The sequence below is a fragment of the Canis lupus genome, chromosome 18 (genome assembly GCF_048164855.1).
Source record: "Canis lupus baileyi chromosome 18, mCanLup2.hap1, whole genome shotgun sequence".
Taxonomy (NCBI): Eukaryota; Metazoa; Chordata; class Mammalia; order Carnivora; family Canidae; genus Canis; species Canis lupus.
Genome location: NC_132855.1, coordinates 41,388,792 through 41,412,142, shown reverse-complemented (window position 1 = coordinate 41,412,142; position 23,351 = coordinate 41,388,792). Strand labels below are relative to the sequence as shown.

The 23,351-nt window shown below is 36.1% G+C and overlaps 2 long non-coding RNA genes across 2 annotated transcripts in view; both read left to right on the top strand.

Moving 5' to 3' along the window:
- Positions 1-8,688: 8,688 nt before the first annotated feature.
- LOC140609536 (uncharacterized) lies at positions 8,689-19,001 on the top strand. Its single transcript, XR_012011343.1, has 3 exons — positions 8,689-8,882; positions 9,802-9,904; positions 18,912-19,001. It is a non-coding gene; the product is annotated as an uncharacterized lncRNA (long non-coding RNA).
- Positions 19,002-22,834: 3,833 nt separating this feature from the next.
- LOC140609047 (uncharacterized) overlaps positions 22,835-23,351 on the top strand; it is a 125,992-nt gene continuing 125,475 nt past the window's right edge. The window contains exon 1 of the long non-coding RNA XR_012011042.1: positions 22,835-22,908. This is a non-coding gene — a long non-coding RNA (uncharacterized lncRNA). The remainder of the gene's footprint in view (positions 22,909-23,351) is intronic.

Sequence of the window (23,351 nt, the reverse complement as noted above, 5' to 3'; positions counted from 1 at the left end):
GAAAAGTAGTATAGTGGTTGAGATTTTAGGTCTATTGTCAGCCTAGCTGGGTCTGAATCTCGGCTCTGACCCTTCCTAGCTCTGTGTCCTTATGTATATAACTATCTCCTCCTCTTTAAATTGAAGGTAATAAGTGCTCTGCCTCACAAGGCTGTCACATGAATAAAGTGAATTAATGCAATATTTCTCAAACTTCAATATGCATGCAAATCACTTGGAGCCTGGTAAACCTGTGGATCCTGGTTCCAAAATCTAGGGTAAAACCTGAAATTCTGTGTGCAGAATGTGTAGAACAGTGAACCATGGCTGACATGCAATGAGTTTTCAGTAAATATCAGCTGTGATCATTTAATGATCAGATGAGGGAAGGTCCCTTGGAGAAAGTACTACCTTTGAATGAATTTCTGAGGGAATGATGATTAAAGAGATCCTACATTGTGTAGGCCAGCCCACCATGCCAGAACTTCTAAAAGATTCCATCATTAAAAAAAAAAAAAAAAAAAAAAAAGATTCCATCATTATGTGGCTAAAGGGTCAGTTCAGGCCACTTTCTTACTGGAAATGGTATAATTTTAAAAATTCAGTTAGGAGGAATAGGCTGTGATGTAGCCTCCTAAAAAGCAGTTCATTTATTGAACAAATTTTTTTTATGATTCTTGTGCTTTAACTGTAAGAGATTTGGGGTCAGTTAAGCATGGAGTATATGTCAGGCATTGAAACTGACACTAGGAATATTTGGCCATGCCTTATTTTAAAACTTTTCCCTCCATAGGAAATGTAGCATATACCTCCCAGCATTAGTTGCAAAGTACATGGTTTTGGTTTACAGGGAGTATCTGCCCTTCCCCTGCCTCAGTGCTGCTTTTCTCTTCATATCTGTGATTTCTAATTTATAGTGCCTAAAAGTGCTTATAGTGCCTATACTGCCTCCATTTCAATCTATTTATTTTAAGTACTTCACTCTTCTGGATAATTTCTGAACATACTCATTTTCTGATCCACCCCGCACATTTTTATTGAGCACCCAATTCATGTATCATGTACAGCTCTTAGCATTGTGTGTGTTGAAGAAAAGAACTAACAGGTAATTAACCAGAATTTCATAGTCTCTAGTGTTTTTATTTGACTGTCACAAGATAAAACCTTGTTTGCTTGCACGTCTGGCATTTCTGCAAGCAAATAAAAGAGGACCTCTAACCACAAGAATCTACAATCCACCTTAAAATAAACACTGATACTTTACATCCATGTTTATAATATAAAGATGTTAGAAACTCAGCTGAAAGCAAACTTTCCAGGCAGGCCCTCTGGCTTGATAGATGCCTTTTCATGAAACATATTTCTATTAATGTATTTTGTCCACTTTCACTTGTCTATCCTAGATCAGGTTAATCTTTCTGGACGTCATTCTTGTATTACATTTTAGGAGGTGGTCATAATGGTTTCACATGTTAGAAATACTGATTTACTAACATAATCCCTAAGATTTTCTCATTTTCTGTGGAGTCTTTGGTAATTCCAGCAAGTTTTTGGCACATATTCTGCTAAATGCTTAAAAGAATGAAACAGAAAACAGCTGTTCTTTTTTTCCCCTAGCTTTATTGAGGTATATTTGACAAATAAAAATTATCATTTATTTAAAGGATACAACATGATGTTTTGATACATATATATGCACATTATGAAATTATCATCAAGCTAATTAACATATCTATCACCTCACATAGTTATGATTTTTGTGTATGTAGTGAAAACACTTAAGTTCAACTCTCTTAGCAAATTTCAAGCATACAATACAGTATTATCATCATTATTAAAAAATTTTGAGTATAGTTGACACACTATGTCACTTTAGTTACAGATGTACAACATAGTGATTCAGCTTCTCTATGTTATGCTGTGCTCACTACAAGTGTAGCTACCATCTGTCATCATACAATGGTATTGCAATATCATTGATTATATTCCCTGTGCTGTGCCTTTTATTCCCATTCATTCCATGACTGGAAGCCTATATCTCCAACTCCCCTTCACTCATGTTGCCCATTCCTGCACCTCTGTCCCTTCAGCAACCATCAGTTTATTCTCTGTATTTTTAGACCTGACTCTTTTTTATTTATTCATTTTATTAAGATTCCACATATGAGTGAAATCATTTTCTATTTGTCTTTCTCATTTCGACTGATATCACTTAACATACTACATTCTAGCTTCTTCCATGTTATGGCAAATAGGACAATCTCATCCTTTTTAATGGCTATGTAGTATTCCATTGTAATACAGTATAATTAGCTATAGTCACCATACTATACATTAGACCTTCAGACCTTATTCATCCCACATAACAACCTTCATACCTTTTGACCAACATTTCCTCATTTCTCCCACCCTCAGCTCCTGGAAATTACCATTCTACTCTCTGCTTTCATGAGTTTGACTTTCTTTTCCTTTCTTTCTTTTACCTCAATCCATTTTAATTTTTATTTTTTTAATTTTAATTCCTGTATAGTTAATATACAGAGTTATATTAGTTTCAGGTGTACAATATAGTGATTCAATGATTCTGTGTATTACTCTGTGTTCATCATGGTAAGTGTACTCTTAATCCCTTCCACCTATTCACCCATCCTCCCACCTACCTCCCCTCTGATAACTGTTTGTTCTGTATGGTGAAAAGTCTCTTTTTAGTTTATACTTTTTTTTCATTCATTTGTTTCTTAAATTCCACAGATGAGTGAAATCATATTTGTCTTTTTTTTTTTGACTACTTATTTTGCTTAGTATTGTACTCCCTAGATCCATCTATGTTGTTGCAAATGGCAAGATTTCATTCTTTTTAATGGCTGAATAATATTCCATTGTATGTATATACCATATCTTCTTTATCCATTCATCTAACAATGGGTACTTGGGCTGCTTCCATAATTTGGCTATTATAATTAGAAATGACACCCACCATTTGCTTCGACATGGATGGAACTGGAGGGTATTATGCTGAGTGAAATAAGTCAATCGGAGAAGGACAAACATTATATGGTCTCATTCATTTGGGGAATATAAATAATAGTGAAAGGGAATAAAGGGGAAAGGAGGAAAAATAAGTGGGAGATATCAGAAAGGGAGACAGAACATGGAAGACTCCTAACTCTGGGAAACGAACTAGGGGTGGTGGAAGGGGAGGTGGGCAGGGGGTAGGGGTGACTGGGTGGCAGGCAATAAGGTGGGCACTTGACGGGATGAGCACTGGGTGTTATTCTGTATGTTGGCAAATTGAACACCAATAAAAAATAAATTTATTTAAAAAATTTGGCTATTATAAATAATGCTGCAATAAACATATGGGTGCTTATATCTTTTTGAATTAGTATTCTCATTTTCTTTGGGTAAATACCCAGTAATATAATTACTGAATCATGTGATAATTCTATTTTTAATTTCTTTGAGGAAACTTCATATTGTTTTCCACAGGGGCAGCACCGGTTTTGCATTCCTACCAATAGTGCACAAGGGTTCCTTTTTCTCCATATCTCACCAACACTTGTTATTTCTAATGTTTTTTATATTAGTTATTCTGACAGATGTGAGGTAATATCTAGAAGTTTTGATTTGCATTTCCCTGATGATGAGTGATGTTGAGCATCTTTTCATGTATCTGTATGTCTTCTTTGGAACAATGCCTATTCAGATTCTCTGTTCATTTTCTAATTGGGTTATTTGTTTTTGTTTGTTTGTTTTTGAGTTGTATGAGTTCTTTATATATTTTGGATACTAACCCTTTATAAGACATATCATTTGCAAATATCTTCTCCCATTCAGTAAATTATCTTTTAGTTTTGTTGATTTTTTACCTTTGCTGTGCAAAGGCTTCTTATTTTGATGTAGTCTCAATAGTTCTGTTGTTGTTGTTGTTGTTTTGTTTTTGCTTCCCTTGCCTCAGAAGACATGTCTAGAAAAATGTTGTTATGGCTGATGTCAGAGAAATTACTATCCGTGCTGTCTTCTAGGATTTTTATGGCTTTAGGTCTCATATTTAATCTTTATTCCATTTTGAGTATATATTTGTGTACAGTGTAAGAAAGTGGTCCAATTTCATTCTTTTTCATGTAGCTGTCCAGCTTTCCCAACACCATTTGTTGAAGAGACTGTCTTTCCTGTTAGATATTCTTGCCTCCTTTGTTGAAGATTAATTAATTGCCCATACAATTGTAGGTGTATTTCTGGGCTTTCAATCCTGTTCTGTTGATCTATGTCTATTTCTTGTGCCAGTATCATACTGCTTTGATTACTAAAACTTTGTAGTATATCTTGAAATCTGGGATTGTGATACCTTTACTTTTGTTCTTCTTTTTCAAAATTACTTTGGCTATGTGGGATCTTTTGTGGTTCCATACAAATTTTAGGATTGTTTGCTCTAGTTCTGTGAAAAATGCTGTTGGTATTTTGAAGGGATTGCATTAAACCTGCAGATTGCCTTAGGCAGTATGGACATTTTAACAATATTTGTTCTTCCAATCTATAAGCATGGAATATCTTTCTGTTTGTTTCCATAGTCTTTAATTGCTTTCATCAGTGTTTTATAGTTTTCAGAGTACAGATCTTTCACTTCCTTGGTTAAGTTTACTCCCGGGTATTTTATTACTTTTGGTGCAATTGAAGTGGGATTGTTTTCTTAATTTCTCTTTCTACTGCTTCATTATTAGTGTATAGAAATGCAGTGGATTTATGTATATTGATTTTGTGTCCTGTGACCTTCTTGAATTCATTTATCAGTTCTACTAGTTTTTTAGTGGAATCTTTAAAGGGTTTTATATATGTAGTATCATCTCATCTGCAAATAATGAAATATATGAGTTTGGCTTTTTTAAATTTCACATATAAGTCAGATCATGGAATATTTTTCTTTCTGTGTCTGTCTTATTTCACTTAGCATTAATGTTCTCAATATTCATCCATGTTGCTGCATATGGCAGTTTGTCCTTTTTCAAAGCTGAATAATATTCCTCTGTGTATGTGTGTATGTATGTGACATTTTCTTTCTCCATTCATTTGTCAATGAACATTTAGATTGTTTCTATATCTTGGCTATTGTCAGTAATGCTGCAATGAATATGGGAGCGCAAATATCTCTTCAAGATCCTGATTTCATTTATTTTGGATATATACCCAGAAGTGGGATTGCTGGATCAAGTGATAGTTCTCTTTTTATTTTTATTTATGAGAAAGCTCCATCTTATTGTTTTCTGTAAGATAGTACTAACTTGTATTTCCACCAACAGTGTACAGAGGTTTCCTTTTCTCCATGTCTTTACCAATATTTGTTACCTTTTATCTTTTTGATAATAGTGATTCTAACAGGTGTGAGGTGATAACTATTGTGGTTTTGATTTGAATTTCCTTGGTGATTAGTGATGTTGAGCATCTTTCATATACCTATTGGCCATTTGTATGTCTTTGTTTTCAAAATGTCTTTTTACGTCCTTAGCCCATCTTTAAAATCATGGTGAAATATTTTGTTTTGTTTTGTTGTTTTTGTTTTTTGCTATTGAGATGTTTGAGCTACTTATATATTTTGGATATTAGCAACATTAGACATATGGTTTGCCAGTATTATTTTTTACCATTCTGTGGGTTGCATTTTCACTATGTTGGTTGTTTCCATTGTTGTGCAAAAACTTTTTAGTTTGATGCAATCTCACTTGTCTATTTTTGGTTTTGTTGCCTGTGCTTTTGGTGCCACATCTAAAAAATCATTGCCAAGACCAATGACAGGAAGCTTTTTCCTGTGTTTTCTTTTCATAGCTTAATGGTACCAGGACTTAAATTCAAGTCTTTAATATACATTGAATTGATTTTTTATATGGTGTGAAATAAAGCTCCAATTTCATTCTTCTGCATATGGATATCCAGTTTTCCAACATCATTTGTTAAAGAGACTATCCTTTCCTTATTGTGTGTTCTTGGTACCCTGTCAAAGATCAGTTGGCTATAGATGCCTGGATTTATTTCTGGCCACTCCATATTTTTCCATTGATCTGTATGTCTATTTTTATGCTGGTACCATATGATTTTGATAACTATAGTTTTTTAATATATTTTGAAACCAGGAAGTGCAATGTTCCAGCTTTGTTCTTTTTATTCAAGATTGCTTTGGCTATTCAGAGTCTTTTGTGGTTCTGTATGAATTTTAGGATTATTTCTTCTATTTCTTTAAAAAATACCACTAGTATTTTGATAGAGATTGCCTTTACTTTTAATTGCCTAGTTGTTGTTAATTAAACTTTTGAGCAACAGATTCCTTTGAGAATCTGATGAACTTATGGATCTTTATCTGAAAAAAAAAACTATATGTACATTCTTGGAGTTTATACCTATCTATATCTCTATATATCTCTGTATCATCTCTATCTATCTATCTATCTATCTATCTATCTATCTATCTATCATCTATCTATATTATATATATATTTATATTATATTTCTGTAAAAGTTCTCCAGTCAGTCTATAAACATTGGCATATGTTATAGCAAAATTTATTGCTCTGAGCCATTCATATAGAGAAGATAGGAAACAAGAAGGCATCCACCAGCTCCAGAGAAAGACAGAGACACATTTTGCATGTATCAGACACAAAAACCAAAAACTGCAATCAACATAGGAGCTTGACTTAAATGATCTGAGAACATGGTCTGTTAAAGGTCGACCCATGCAAAAGTTCTCAGGGGAAAGAAACATAAGAGCAAATAGTGGTTACCAGACTTCTTCAAAGAAAGGCTCTGGGCACTGAGTTTTTATTTATACATGCACACATGCTTATGCAGATACATGCTGCTATAATGTCACTAGCATTTTCCTCTTTGAAGATAAAGGTGTAGGTATAGCTGTGATGGTAAATGATAGACACAACATCTGTCTGTTACTAAAGAAAGAATTGTGACTCTAAGCCAGGAAAGCCAGGATTCTGATACTGATTGCTATTAAATCCAAGATCTTAAGCAAGTTGTGCAATGGCATGTGACTTGCATAACTCACAGACTGTTCTAGGTATAAAAGCAAGAGATAAAAGGCATTTTGGAAAAAGTACATATAAATTTACACAAAGGCATCATACACTATGATTGTTTTCAAAATACCATCAAAGTTGTTGGGAGACTCTTTTCAGTTCCTATTATTGACTCATGTTACTATTACTACTCTTAGAATTACTTCCACCCATAATATATTGGCAGGCAGTTGCTTTAATTGCTTTGATATTTAAGTTTCTCTGTTTGGAAACAAGGGTACTAGATGGAACTTCTCTTACATACATAATGGAACACTGAAGTCATTGGAGGAAAATTGTGTTTTCAGTCTCAGGAGTATGTTTTATCACTGAAGTCCTAAAAGACTTTCTAAATAGATTAAACTAGTTTAGAAAGAGTCTGAATATAATGTTGAATGTATCATTCATTGTGATTAATAAAGAATCTTTAACAAAAGTTCCTCTTGTTTGTGAAAGGAGTTTCAAACTACAAGTGCAAGTTTATCATTCTTAGAAAAAGAAATATAGGAAAGATATACTTTTGCTTCAGATTGCTTTTATACTAATGGACAAATACATTTGACATTTTTCTCTTTTTATGTTTTTTTATTGGGCCTTAGTGGATGTAGAAAATTCCTATTTTGTTACTTTATCTAATAAGAGATTTTTTTTTAAAATTGGGGGTTTTAAATTTATTTTAGAGCAAGAGAGAGTGCATGTGAGCACAAGTCAGGGGAAGGGCAGAGGAGGAGGGAGAGGGACAAGCAGATTCCATGCTGAGCATGGAGCCTGATGCAGGGCTCAGTCTCATTACCCTGAGATCATGACCTGAGTTGAAATCAAGAGTTGGACACCCAACCAACTGAGCCACCCAGGCACCCCCTAATTAGAATTTTTTTAAAGATAACAACCATCACAGAGCCCGTTTCGCCAATTCAAAGTCTCCCCTGATAATTCCTCTAGTTTGGATTCTCTGTAATTATATGGCATTTATATTCTCTCCTCAATGTACTCATATTACTTTTATGTCAATTGCCAGAATTCTTTAGGGCAAAGTAAGTTGGGCCTTCATTTCCCTTTGCTGCTTCCCTAGTAATTGAAGAGTGCTGTGAATACTCTTTTTTAATTCCTCTCACTTTGAGGTAAGCCTTTATAAAGGTGGTCATAATGCACAAAGCAGAGACTTGTGCTGAGAATGACATTGTTTCATAAAAATGTCAGTGATTATTAATTCATAGAAGATTTGTGAGGCAAGTGGAAAGACCTGATAAGCCTCATTTCCTTGACCATATTCATTTTTCACCCTGGAAAATAAATTTTGCTAATCACTATTTAAAATTGCATTTGCCTTTTACCCATGTTCGTTTTAATTAGTTCAAGTTTGTGGGATGTAAAAATGTTTCCCTATTCATCAAGATGTTACTAGCATAATATTGTCCAGAGTCCTAGGCATTCTTGAGAAAACAGGCTTCTTTGTATCATTAAAGAACACTTCTAAGGGCACTTTCTCAAGTATGTATACCAGGAGTCCAAAAATATGTGATTCCAAAGAAAATAACTCATTTTCAAACCTCTTATCCTTGAAAATCCAATAATTCTAGGGAATAATTACATTAATATACAATGCACTTTAATTTTTCTCAACCAAACCTCTGAGAACAGAGTGCTGTTTTAAAACAGAACTGTACTAATCTGAAAGACTATTAAACTGCAAGTAATATTTCTTTCCAGTACCAAATTCTTACAACTTGCTTTCAAATGCTGGGAATATCCTCTGGGGCTCCTCTCTGCATCCAAAGGTCAAGGAACTGACATTTCAGTATCAGCAACATAACTTCAGAAGCTAGAAGAAAGATAAACACAGTGAGTCACTTGTCCAAAATTGACAAGTAATATGACTTGTGCAATGTGAGGTATCCCAAGTGAAAACAACAGATGTTAGTATCTGCTTTGGGTAAGAGATCCTGGCAGGTCATAGCCAGAATCAGAATGAGCATCTTGAAGTCCCTTTAAAAAAAGATAGCTATCAGGTTAAGAGGATCTAAATCCAGAAATTCTATCTACCCATAGAATTCATATCACGAACTCTGAGAATGGACAGAATTAAATGCCAGTCTTTGGAGACATTTTTCAGAACCACAGATATTTTTGTGCCAATCAGTGCTGCAATTGACTTTTAAGTGGACTTGAACCAAAAGTGGAGAAGAATTTTTAATGCAGGCTTTAAGAGGGGTTACATTTAATTTAATAATAAAACTTTCTCCCAAACCTTGCTGAAGTGGTCATTTAAAATACATATCTATTCAAATACCTCTTTAGAAAGCAAAACTTCTTGAATAGGCTGTGATAAATTCTAAGCTTTTCTAGATCAAAGAGTTTAGCTAACTCACCTTTCCTCACAGCACCAGGCAAAATGACGTGTCCAGAGGGGTGCTCAGTTTCTATTTGCTAAATAAAGAATGTTTTTAACATTTATTCCCTTGATGAAAAACCCCTAAGAGACCACAGTACCATGCTTATTTTCAAGTCAAAACTGTCCTTTGGTGATGTTTTACAGCACTCTCCCCTACAGTTGTGGAACTTATTTCCTTGTGGGATTCTTGCTCCTGGGATTGTGTAGCTGCTTTCCCTTTGTCTTCTCACTCCTAGCCATCAGCAAGTCCTGACTTTGTCCATAAATACTTCTACTGCTTAGCCTACAAAATTCTCTATAGGATTGTTTCACCCTTTAGTGTCTGGTAATTCTCCCTTAGAGCTTCTCTAATTACTGATTGTATGTTAGGTTTGTGATATCATCAGAAGATAAGGCCCAGATCTTCTTGGCTCTCTTTCCCCTCGGGTTCCAGACTAGAGTGAAGAATGAATGTGAATATTCATCAGAATGGGTAAGAATAAGGATATGGTGGTTTCCTGAAGCACTAGATGAAGAGATTCTCATGGCATCAGGACAGCTGCGTTAACTTGAAGATTCAGTTCACTTCCATTAATTAATAGATCAGGCTTTGATTTAGGCTCAGTTTATTGGGAAAACTCCAGACCCTCTCTAAATGGGACAGATGTGTTATTTCCTCATAGAGTTATTGCTAATTTTCAATAATATTTGACCACAGAGCCACAGAACCACAGTCTTTTTGGTTTATAAAAATTCTATGTTAAAAATAATCTTTCATTAAAAACCAGATGTGCCAATCTTTGTATTGCAAGAATGAGATGAGACAGATGTGTAGAAATATCTTTTAAAATTATTGGAGAATGTATGCATTTCCTTTGGGAGAATGAATCTTGCATTGTTGAGATGTCCACATTCTATTCCAAACTATCTTCTGTTTGAAAATCTTCCAAAGGTCATAGGAAGAAGAAAGAAGAATTGCATTATAGCAAGTTTTCTCTTCCTATTGACTCATTAAACTAAAATCTCCACATAGCAGGAGACTGAGCCACTTCACTCAAACCCAGAGGTTTCTGACATTACCGTTTAACTAGACAAAATGGATCACCATCCCTACAGGAGGATAAGGCCTGATAATTTATACACACTGGATCGATAAGAAATGCAAAAGAAAACCAGAAAGAAAGAGTGAGGAAAAAAAAAGGAAAAAGAGATACAAGATAAGAATAACATATGATGTGAACTAGAAACTAGGTGTAGGTTGACACTAATTTATAACTCTACATGGAAGCTTTGCATCTCTTCTGCTAATATAGAATAGGATCCAGTCCTCACTACAAATCTGCTGTAAAGCTCAAATTTTCTCAAGTTATTTCAAACCCTTGATTTTAACATATTGTTTCCTTGATGAGAAACTCATGAGAGACCCCAGCCCTGTACTTATCCTATTCAAGTCAAAACCTCGTTTTCTTTTCCACCACTCTCTCCTACTATTCCGGGACTTGTTTGCATATGAAGTTCTTGCCACTGGAATTGTGCTCCCTCTTTTTCATAATCTTTTTCCCATCATTTTTTTGAACCACTTATATATTCTAAATTCCGATGTGTCAGTCAATGAAACAAAACCTCTATCTTCACGGGATTTATATTCTAGTGAATGACCAGAACCTAAATATCAGTCAATATGATAATATTCATTAATTGAACAACTTTTAGGTATTGGATGATTATATGTCATTTCTGAGTGAATGCTTGAAATAATGCTGAGAAGTAGAGATATATCACTGTACTTATTTTTATAAAGATTAAAAAAACTGATATAAATAGAAAGCTAAGTAATCTCTGCAGTGTCACATACCTAATAAGAAGTGGAACTTGGATTTGAACCCATATTCCCCTGACTGCTAAACAGGACAGCCCAAACAGGCCATAAATACCAGGATGGTCGCCTAAGTGATCAAGAATATATTGCACTTTAAACATGTTATGTGTTATAGTGAAGTCCAAACTAAGAAAGATATGACTATTTATATATTAAATTAATTTTATTTCATGTAGAACTATTGGGATAATAAATGACAAGGGATTTGTTTTCAGATTAAACCCTTTAACTATTAAACTAATATACCTTTTGCAGCTTCCTACACTGCTCCTAAGGATTTTACTTGCCTACAAAGTATAATTTTAAAACATTTCTAAAAATTTTCTTTTTTTTTTTAAGAAAGTTTTTTTTTTTTAATTTTTATTTATTTATGATAGTCACAGAGAGAGAGAGAGAGGCAGACACAGGCAGAGGGAGAAGCAGGCTCCATGCACTGGGAGCCTGACATGGGATTCGATCCCGGGTCTCCAGGATCGCGCCCTGGGCCAAAGGCAGGCGCCAAACCGCTGCGCCACCCAGGGATCCCATTTCTAAAAATTTTCAAATGGAAAATATCCCACTCTTTTCCCTCTGCATTCCCTTTGGCTTCCCTTTGGGTTGGTTCTTACCCATCAACTTTCAGAGGCATCTGAGCCTCAGTCCAAGGAACCTACTGACTGTGGCAAGTGGAGCTCTCAGCAGTGCTGGGACTTCTACGGAGCAGGAGGCTGGCAGCTGTGAACACCATCATTTCAGAAGTCTCTAGGAATGAGTGCTATTCTCCAGAATGCTGGGGTTCATTTACATGGACAAGTGCTTAGCTGCCTGAGAAGTGTTAATGAGAATTTTGCAAGGGGGTGGAGGAGGCCAAACCTCAGGGTATCTTTAACTCTCAGGTCCCAGGACCCACTTACTTACATTTCCTAGAGGCCCTGTGGGGAAATGAAAGACAGAGAGAGCCAGACAATAAGACCTGCTGAGGACCTGCAGTGTACAGGACATTGTACTACAAACACAAGGAAAACAATGTGCATTGTCTCTGCCCCTGAGGGTTTTATATTCTAAAGGAGGAAGGGAAAGTATTTTGAAATATCCAACTCAGTCAACAAGTCATATGCCTAATTAGAGCTCTGTAACCGCTGGAGAAATGTATAATAGCTATAGCATTCTCCCTCCCTGACACATTTTCTCTCCAAAAGCCACATAATATCATGGTTGAAAATATGAACTCCAGAACCAGACTGCCTGGGTTAGAATCCTTACCCTGCAACTGCCTAGTCTTGTGGCCTCAGCTTCACTGTATAATCTCTTGTGCCATAGTTTTCCTTATTGAGTAAAATGGGAATAATGACAGTATTTCCTTTGTAACGTTGTATTAAATGACTTAATATACAGACAGTTCTTGGGCAGCCCCGGTGGCGCAGCGGTTTAGCGCCGCCTGAAGCCCTGGGTGTGATCTGGAGACCCTGGATAGAGTCCCACGTCAGGCTCTCTACATGGAGCCTGCTTCTCCCTCTGCCTGTGTCTCTGCCTCTCTCTCTCTGCATCTCTATGAATAAAAAAGAAAAATTATATAGAAAGTTCTTGTAACAGAGTTTGACTAAAGTAAGAGCTGTAGTAAGTGCTGCTTCTAGCTAGTGTCACATTCTGTTTTTAAGACAGAGTTGAAGATTGAGTGAGTTGTTTCTCTATTCTAATAGTAATAGTAATCATTCCTCACTTGTAGTGAATGTTTAGTGGGGAAATGGGACCTGTCCTATCTTATTTTACTCTATGTAATGGATATAATTTTTTTAATAGATATAATTTTAAACTTCATTTGAATACAAAGAAAAAAAGGCTTAGAGAGGTTTAAGTAACTTCTCAGACTCAAACCTGATTCTTCTGAAACCCATTTTCTATTATGACTTGTTGGTTCCTCTTCTCCACCATGAAAAAATGTCAGGAAGAAGATTCTGGTGTTTGAGGTAGGTCATAATACTGAAAGGAATTTGGTAAAGAGGTAGAAGAAGGAATTTAACAGCTCTCTGAATCTTACAATTAAAAGCAGTTGAAGTGCAAGTATAGTAGTAGAGTTTTGTTGCCCCTAAAGTTTTTTTTGAACAACACATTGAAAGTCCACTCAGATTATGTTTCCCATTTCTGAATTTCCTTTCACTAATACTTATTATAAGAGAAGGAGAGATTGATTTAAAAGACAGCTTTTCTGAGACCACAATTACTAGAATTTTACTCAGTTTTTCATCCAAAAGATATGAAGGCTGATGGAGCTATCAGAAATCTGTTGAGCCAAGGAAGAGGTAGAGAAAGGATCTGTGTCCAAGAGATAGACACTCTGGGCTATATTAGAGCCACAGGTGGCTTTTTACCATTGATGACTGCATCCTCCATGGTCGGCCCAATCCAGTTTTGAAAGATTTAAATTGAGAAGACAGCTAGTAATGCTCCAAGAGGCATCAAGATAATGCTGAAGTTTTAGTCAGTCCTTTGGGGAAGAAAAAAGGAATAGGTTTATTAAAATTGCCTATGTATTGTGCTATGAAAACTTCTACAAGGATGCACAGATGGGCTTCAATTTGGACAACTCTGTTGCTGCATATTAAAGGCCTTTGATTTTAATATCCAATAATGAATAAAACTACTGGTGGGTGTCCTCCTGAGTCATAATGTAATCAGAGGAGAATGGCTAAGTCTGGCTCTCATTTCTTTTTGCTTTTGAATATTTGATCTCAGCCAGATGCACCTATGCTGAGAACACAACAACAAATCATTGCATACATAGCAGAGGAAACCAAGGAGATTTTGTCAGAAGGGAAGTAAGAACTGATTAGAGTCCAATTAAAAATATGGTTTTGAAATTATTGAGTTTTCTAGAAGATATCAACTCTAGGTGTCCAGGACCACCAAGTAAGTCAAAACTTTACTGAAAAAAAAAAACACATAGTTTATTGGGAACTGCCAACTCCACTCTCTTATCAATAAGCTCAGCGCCATGTTGGTCATTCAAAACTCTAAAGGTAGAGCTTAACACTAGGATTTAGCACTACCTACCTTCTTAAGTGCCCCATCTGAGTTAAAGCTTCTCCTTATGATACTAAAGACATTGTTCTCTGAATGTCAGGGAAGATTTCTATGTGCTCTGCATCCTGTACCTTTCTCATTTGGCAAACTGTGTTGTCTTGTTTGAGTTGGTTTGAAGCCAAATTCTACTTCCTTTATACTTCTTCCTGTCCCCAGATAAAACCATTATCTGGGGCCTCAGTTTTTCACTCTTCTGTGCACATTTTTTTTAATGTGGTTTTACAGTTACTCCCTTCAGATGGTAGAGTTGTTTTCTCTACCTTTTGACTTGACTTGACTGCTCTTTTGACCCATTTTTCCAATAGAATGTGGAAGAGGTAAATGTGTAGAATGCCAGCTCTAAGCCCAGTCCCAAGAGGTCATGAACACGTTGGCTTTTTCTCCTGCCTTCATGATGAGAATAAAAACAGGCTAGCCTGCTATACCATAAGAGACCACATGAAGCAGAGCCAAGTGAACTCAGTTGTCCCATCCAAGGTTCCAGAGAGGTCTTTCCCAAATCAGCAAAATCAACCCAGGGACTTGAAGCTGACATAATGGAGTACCACTGATTAGCAAAATCACCCAGCCATCCTGATAACTCTTGGAGAAGGAGGGAATGATAATTGTTTTAAGACACTAAGTTTCAAACCGTGCTTGAATGTGACCTGGTATCTTCAGCTCCTAGCATAAGGTCGGACACTCAGTATTTCTCATGGCAAAAATACTAAATAAACATCTTAAAATTCACATCAGTAAACATTTGGATTGCTCTTTAATTTGTAATCAGATCTAAATTTATTTTTCTTATTAATCCTCTTTTTTGGGCTGTGTTTCTTTTGTATCCTTAATTTTGTATCCTCTTGGTTTCTATCTTATTTTCACTTAAAATTGAATAATAAACTTGATAGATTAATAAACTTTCTAAATGCCTCTGGGTTTTGTTTTGTTTTGTTTTTTAGGTAGAGGACTTTAGAAAGTAAAAAGAGCCATGTGAACTGAAAGACAAATAGTACAAAATCAAATGAGAATGGGAGGTTTGCCTTGATCTTATGAATTTGATGATGAAATTCTGGGTCACAAAACAATTGCTAGGGATATTATTGCATAATGACAAATCCTTATATTTTTATTTATGTGATTTAAAATAGTTGCTACCTGTCCTACATTTTACATTTTATAGTAGCTTTTGATTTTTCTTAAAACTTCATTCAGAAGCCCAGGCATTAAAAGTAATTGTAAATCTTTTTTATTGGTGACTAGGACTTTCTACTTTGTAGAATACAGGATATGGCTATTATTTTCTTCCATCTTCTAATAATTTGAGATCTTCAACCAAGGAACCACTGTTTTATGATTGCCAACAGTATTCATTCATAAAATATGCATAGATATTGGGCATGAAGTCTTCAGAAGAGAACACTTTACAGACATGAGGAATTTAGGACTGGAAATATACTATAAAAAATTTTTGCACTATTCTATTTCTCCTTTGGAATAAAATCCATCAAATTCCAATATTAACTTTATGCAGCAAGGTAATGAGCATTTTTGGATTATTTTCTCCTTCTCTGCATGTAAAGCAGTAGTACAGCGTTACATTAGAAAGATGTTTTACTCCATGGAGATGTTGGGGATATTGTTCTCTTGTCATGGCTGAGGACTGGCTATTTGTTTCCTCTTTTTACAGAGCTAAGTGATAGTATGATCCGAATGGGCAACTCAGAAAGGGAAGAATAAAAAAGAAGTAGCCTATGTTGTTCTTTTAATTATCACATTAGACTGCAGCCATTTAAGATTTGGCGCTTGATTGCATTCCTTGTCTCTCGAGGTGTAGGAACATTTCCCATCATGGCCTGGCTGTTGATGCAAAGATGCTGTGAAAGCCTTGTTCTTGTCTCATTCTTTCTCTGCCTCATTAACTTGTTCATTTTAATGATTACATCTTCATAAAATCTAACATTTCAATATCAAATGTTCCATTCTTAAATTAAACATTAAAAAATAAGGAAGGGAAAGTTGATCATCATACAATCTGCCTGCATCTGTTTCAATACATGCAATGATTCCACTTCATTGTTTTGGGAGTGTGCAGGGGCTCAGTATCCCTGTGTCCTTACTGTCTGTTAATACAACTCCATTTGTCCCTGTATTCAAAACACATTTATTGAGCTCTTTCAATGTCCAGGGCCCTGGAGAGAGTATTTGAGGGAAAGAAACTGAAACTTTGATCCTTCCTTAAAAGAGCATGTATCTCTTTCCCTAGAAGGGACCAATTTTGAGGAAATCCTGATGAAGAAAGGTAACACACACTAACATAAAGGAAAAAAAAAAAAAAGACTTAAATAAAGGCCTGGAAGACTAAGAGTAGACACAGGAAGGAAAAAGGATATTAGGGATATACATCAGGGCTTGTCTTCAATAACCTGTTAAGCTCCATATTTATATTTATGCACTTTCTCTAGATTTATTATATTTGCAATTAAAAATATCAATAAAATGCAAGTATGTGGCTAATACTTCAAAAGGAGAGACATGGAGAACAGTTAACAAAAAATGATTAGATGCCCTTAGGAAACTAAGGACAGTTAATTTTTACAAAGACAATTAAATTGGTACTTCATTTCAGTGTAAATTAGACCCATGGTGAGATTAGAGGATTTAGCTATGATTTTATTAGTCCACCCAAAGAAAAAAAATATGGCCTATGTGTAGGTGTCATAACTTAGCTTTATCTTATACCCTACTCCTTTATCTTATATCCTACTACTTATACCCTACTCAATGTTTATGTCATCCAGGTTAATAGATATTGAATATTTGATCAATTATAATATGCTGGTTTGCTTTATATGGGAAGAAATACCTCCCTATCTTATACAATTGATCTTTTTCTTCGAAATCCATGTCTTTACAATATCCATAAAAATTTGATAAGTGTAATTCCAATCTATTTAGATTATTTTTAAAATTTTGATTCTGTGTCAATTATTCACTCTTCCTTTGGCTGTTTTATCAACCACTTATTAAATTATTCAATAAATACTTATTCAGTGCTTACTGTGTGCTAGACACAGTTTTAGGTGTTGAGGATACAGCAATAAATAAAATACAAAGTTTCTTGTTTTCATGGAACTTAAATTATAGGAGAGGAGACATAAAATAAAAAGACCATAAAGTAGATAGTACACCAGACAGTGATATGAACTTTGAAGACATATAAAATAGAATAAAGGGGATAAGAAGTAGGAAAACCTCTAAGTCCTTGTAGCAGCCTTGGGTTTAACGAAGAATGGTGGTGAGTCAGTGGCTGTAGCATGAAGAAAGTTGAAGTAGGAAATGAATACAAAGATATAGAGAAGGACTAGGTGCCCTGTGGAGCCATGTGGAACATTGAAAGGCTTCAGTTTTTACCCACTTTAAGTGAGAAGCCATTAGAGAGTTGAAGTCAAGAATGGGAGAAGATATTTGCAAATGACGTATCAGATAACGGGCTAGTTTCCAAGATCTATCATGAACTTATTAAACTCAACACCAAAGAAACAAACAATCCAATCATGAAATGGGCAAAAGACATGAACAGAAATCTCACAGAGGAAGACATAGACATGGCCAACACGCACATGAGAAAATGCTCTGAATCACTTGCTATCAGGGAAATACAAATCAAAACCACAATGAGATATTGCCTCACACCAGTGAGAATGGGGAAAATTAACAAGGCAGGAAACCACAAATGTTGGAGAGGATGCGGAGAAAAGGGAACCCTCTTACACTGTTGGTGGGAATGTGAAATGGTGCAGCCACTCTGGAAAACTGTGTGGAGGTTCCTCAAAGAGTTAAAAATAGACTTGCCCTACGACCCAGCAATTGCACTGCTGGGCATTTACCCCAAAGATGCAGAGGCAATGAAATGCCGGACACCTGCACCCCGATGTTTCTAACAGCAATGTCCACAATAGCCACACTGTGGAAGGAGCCTCGGTGTCCATCGAAAGATGAATGGATAAAGAAGATGTGGTTTATGTATACAATGGACTATTACTTAGCCATTAGAAATGACAAATACCCACCATTTGCTTCAACGTGGATGGAACTAGAGGGTATTATGCTGAGTGAAATAAGTCAATCGGAGGACAAACATTATATGGTCTCATTCATTTGGGGAATATAAATAATAGTAAAAGGGAATAGAAGGGAAGGGAGAAGAAATGTGTGGGAAATATCAGAAAGGGAGAAGGAACATGGAAGACTCCTAACTCTGGGAAACGAACTAGGGGTGGTGGAAGGGGAGGTGGGTGGGGGGTGGGGGTGAATGGGTGACGGGCACTGGGGGGGACACTTGACGGGATGAGCAGTGGGTGTTATTCTGTATGTTGGCAAATTGAACACCAAAATAAATAAATAAATAAATAAATAAATAAATAAATAAATAAATTTATTTATTTATTATTTTAAAAAAAAAAAGGGAAGGAGAAGCCTGGGAATTTATTCAGCCAGTGTGGTCAGTATTACCTGGTCCTTCAGGGAATGCCTCTTATAACATGATTCATAGTGCAGATATTTATTTCTATGTTTCCAGTCTCAGGAGCCAGCTCTAAAATCCAGATGACCCAGTCCACAACCTCACTGTCTGTGTCTCCAGGAGATAGAGTCACCATCACCTGCCAGGCGAGTCAGAACTGTAACAGTTGGTTAATCTGGTTATCAGCAGAAACGAGGGAATGCTCCTAAGTGCCTGATCTATGAAGCATCCAAGTTGCAAATTGGGGTCCCATTGAGGTTCAGTGGCAGTGGGTCTGGGACAGAGTTCACCCTCACCATCAATCTGGAGCCTGAAGATGTTGCTACATATTAGTATCAGCAGTATAATAGCTACCTACCCACAGTGTTACAGGTCAGAACATAAACCACCAGGAAGCATATCTGAGAGGCTGGGCTGCCCCCTGGTCCTCCTCTGGGGCCTACATCTGCTCAGAGAGTTTCTCAGGTGCAGCCCCACTTTGGAGGTCACTGGGAGCTCTGGGAGAAGAGCAGGGAAGCTCCTCAGTCCCTTGACTGACTCTACCCCTCTACCCCAGTCCAGCAGCACAGACATGATGACACCTCTCCTGACTCAATCAAGACAGAAATGATTACACCTGAGGATTGTGAGTCATGGCATCAGCCAGGATTTGAACAGCAAAAGAGAAGCCACTCTAGATATTACAGTAGGAATTTTTAAATTGACTTCAAGTTTTAAAGAAGTTCTATACTCACAACAAAATTTGGCAGAAAGTACAAACTTCCAAATATGCCCACATACAGCCTCTCCATTGTCAGCATTCATCATCCCCCCCCCACCCAGAGTAATGCATTTGTGACAGTTGGTGAGCCTATCTGGACACACCATTATCACCCCATAGTTTACATTGGCATTTACTCTTGGGGTTGTACATTCTATGGGTTTGTGTCATACGGAGTAGTTCGGCTGCCCCCCAAATTTGTGCTCCACCTATGATCCCTCTATACCCACCAGATCTTCTTACTGTCTTCACAGCCTTACCTTTTTCAAAATATCATATAGATGGAATCATATACTGTGTAATCTTTCCAGATGGGCTTCTTTCACTTAGCAATATGCATTTAAGTTTCCTCCATTTCTTTTCCTGGCTTACGTGGTCATTTGTTTTTAGTTTTGAATAATATTCTATTGTCTGGATGTGCCACAATTCATTCATTCACTTACTGAAACACATCTGTTTTTATCTCCCCAATTTTTGGCAATTATGAATAAAGCGAGTATAAACACCTGAAAAAAAAAAAAAGAGAGTTTAAGTCAAGTTGTAACATACTTACCCTACATTTTCATAGATTTTAATTTTTTTTTAAAGTTTGCCTTGCTAAGAATAGATTGAAGAGGTACCAAAGTAGAAGTAATCAGAGCTACCATTGTAGCAAGCTAAGCAAAAGTTGATATTGGTTTGGACCAGATTATAGCAGTGGAAGTGGCCAGATTCTGAATATATTTTGGAGGTTGTATCATACATATAACTTGCTGACTGGATATGAGATATAAGAGAAAGAGAATTTTAAGGGAACTGCATGATTTGGGATGTGAGAAACCAGGAGAATGGAATTGCTTTTTACTGAAATGAGAAAGGCTGCAGAAAGCAGGCTTGAGGGTGAGAGCTAGAAGTTGGGTAATGAATGATTTGAGATGTGTAACACACATACAAGTGGAGATGTTAAGTATACAGTTGGATAATTGAGTCTGGAATTTAGGGGGAGAAATTCTGGCCAGAAATATAAATCTAAGAGTCATCAGCATATAGATGGCTTTTAAGTCCAGGAGGAGAGATGGAAATATATAAGATACTAGTATAGACAGAGAAATGATGATATCCCAGGTCAAAGATCCAGAGAATGGAAACGGTGACAGATCCAAAAGTTGAAGAAGAATCAGCAAAAGTGACTACAAAGGTATAGCCAGTGTAGTTGCAGATTTAAAATATGCTGTCTTGTGTTTGAGCAGGGTGGCTCACTTGTATAAGTATTTTTAATGAAATATTTCATTAGACTTATTTAGAATAGAGAGAATATGATGGGGTACCTGGGTGGTTCAGTTGATTAAGTATCTGATTTAAGCTCAGGTTATGACCTCAGGGTCCCAGGATTGAGCCATGAGTCAGGCTTACACTCAGTGCAGAGTCTGCTTGTCCTTCTGCCCCTCCCCCCTTCCCCTCCTCATGCCTTCTCTCTCTCTCTCAAATAAATAAATAAAATCTTAGAAAAATGGAATTTGTTTATAGCAATGTCCACAATAGCCAAAATATGGAGAGTCCAGATGTCCATTGACAGATACACGGATAAAGAAGATATCCAATAGAATATTACTCAGCCATCAATAGAATGAAATCTTGCCATTTGCAATGACATGGATGAAATGAGGGTATTATGCTAAGCGAAGTAAGTCAGAGAAAGACAAATACGGTATGATTTCACTCATATGTAGAATTTAAGAAACAAAACAAATGAACATAGAGGAAGGGAAGGAAAAATAAAATAAGATAAAAACAGAGAGGGAGACAAACTATAAAAGACTTAACTGCAGGAAACAAACTGAGGGTTGCTGGAGGGGAGGGGGGAATGCAGTAATTGGGTGATAAGCATTGAGGAAAGCACTTGATGAAATGAGCACTGGGTATTATATGCAACTGATGAATCACTAAATTCTACCCTTGAAACTAATAATACACTATATGTTAACTAAGTTGAATTTAAATAAAAAAGAAAAAAATAGAATATATAGTGAAAATTCATATAGATCTTTCTACTTTATTTAATCTTTATGCTTTTTGTGGATTGTATCTAAATGTAGATACCTCCACACACCCTTCTGCCTCCATTCCGTTGTCTCTCCCTTCCAAAGTCACCACCCCTCCTTTGAAGCTAATGTTTTTATTATCATGCATATTTCACATGTAAATATATGTAAATAATTCTTGTACTATATATGTGTGTGTTCTGTAGGGGCAAAGAGCACGCTGCCCTAAAATGTACCACTTTGGCATATTGATTAAAAATTACTTAAGAGAGCCTGTGAAAGAACACTCAGACCTTCTTCTCTCCACCTAAAACAGGAAATAGATCTCCCATGTGAAATGTACCATCCCTGTACCAGGAGGTAAAGAGACATCCTTATCACCAGAGATGGGAAATTTAGAGCTGAGAAGCCTCTATAACCGTCTTACTTTTTACTTCCCCAGTCCAAATTCTGTTCAGCATTCCTTACTAATGGAAGCTCCCAGAATTTTCTTTGTCCTCTCAATTCCTCACAGATTTCTTGTCTCTTTGTCTAAACTGTATAAACCTACCTGCCTTGGTCATTTCTCTAAGGTCTTGGTTTTATTGTTGAACCTCCATGTGCATGTAACAAAACTTTGATTTTTTTTCTCCTGTTAATGTGTTTCATGTAATTTTAAACCTTAGTCCAACTAGAAGACCTTAAGGATAGAGGCAGAATTTTTCCTTCCCTTCAGTACATACTATAGGATGGGAAACGTTGGGGTTCAGGAGCAAAGGGTCAAGAAAGAACTCTTGAGATGTCTTGAGACATCTTCGGTGCAAAAGATTGGTTTTAATAAAGCACCAGGACAGGACCTGTGGGCAGAAAGAGCTGCCCTGAGGTTGTGATGGGTGACTGATTGCATACTTTCCAGTTGGGAGGATAATGGAGGTCAGGGATAATGGAGGGTCTCTAAGGAATTTGGAAGCAAGTTTCCAGGACCTTAAGGGGGCTAGCTATTGTTGGGATAAGGTCATTACTACTGTCTAGTGAAACCTTAGTTATGAGATCCTTCACATGTCTATCAGTGGACTGTATCTTTAGAGGATGATTGCTAGCATAGATCCTGGGGAAGGTAGACATAAAGGGAACTTCCAAAGGGATTTCCATATGTAAAAGAAGGGTTATAGGATCCTGGAGTCTGGCTCATGTCAAGCTAAAGTTGCCTTTTGCCTCTAGCAAAGTATTAACATTGAGGCAGTTGAGTTCCTGGAAGGTCACCCTGGCTGTCTCAAGGACTTGTCAATGGACTGTAAGTTATATGAATGTTAAATTTTTTTTCTATGTTTCTTTTGCCTTTGTTCTTTACATAAATATATATATTATAGATTAATATATGACATATATTAATATGTTATATGTTATAATTAATATGTATATATGTTATAGTATGTTACATATTAATATATATTGTTTATACTGTTCTCTACATAAATATATATATTACATATTAATATATATATTTCCAGGTTTTTAAGCTTTTCTGTACAACCTATACATTGCCTTCTATCCCTCTTGATTTGTGTTTTCTTAGTAGCATATTTTAAAAATATTCCATTATAAGAATGTGTTGTAGCATATTTTTCCAAACATTTTATGCAGGGTAATTAGGGCTGTTTCCAGGTTTTGCTATTTTCAACAATGGTGCTGCAAATATTCATGTACCATCTTTAATGTACCAATGTGTGTGGTTTG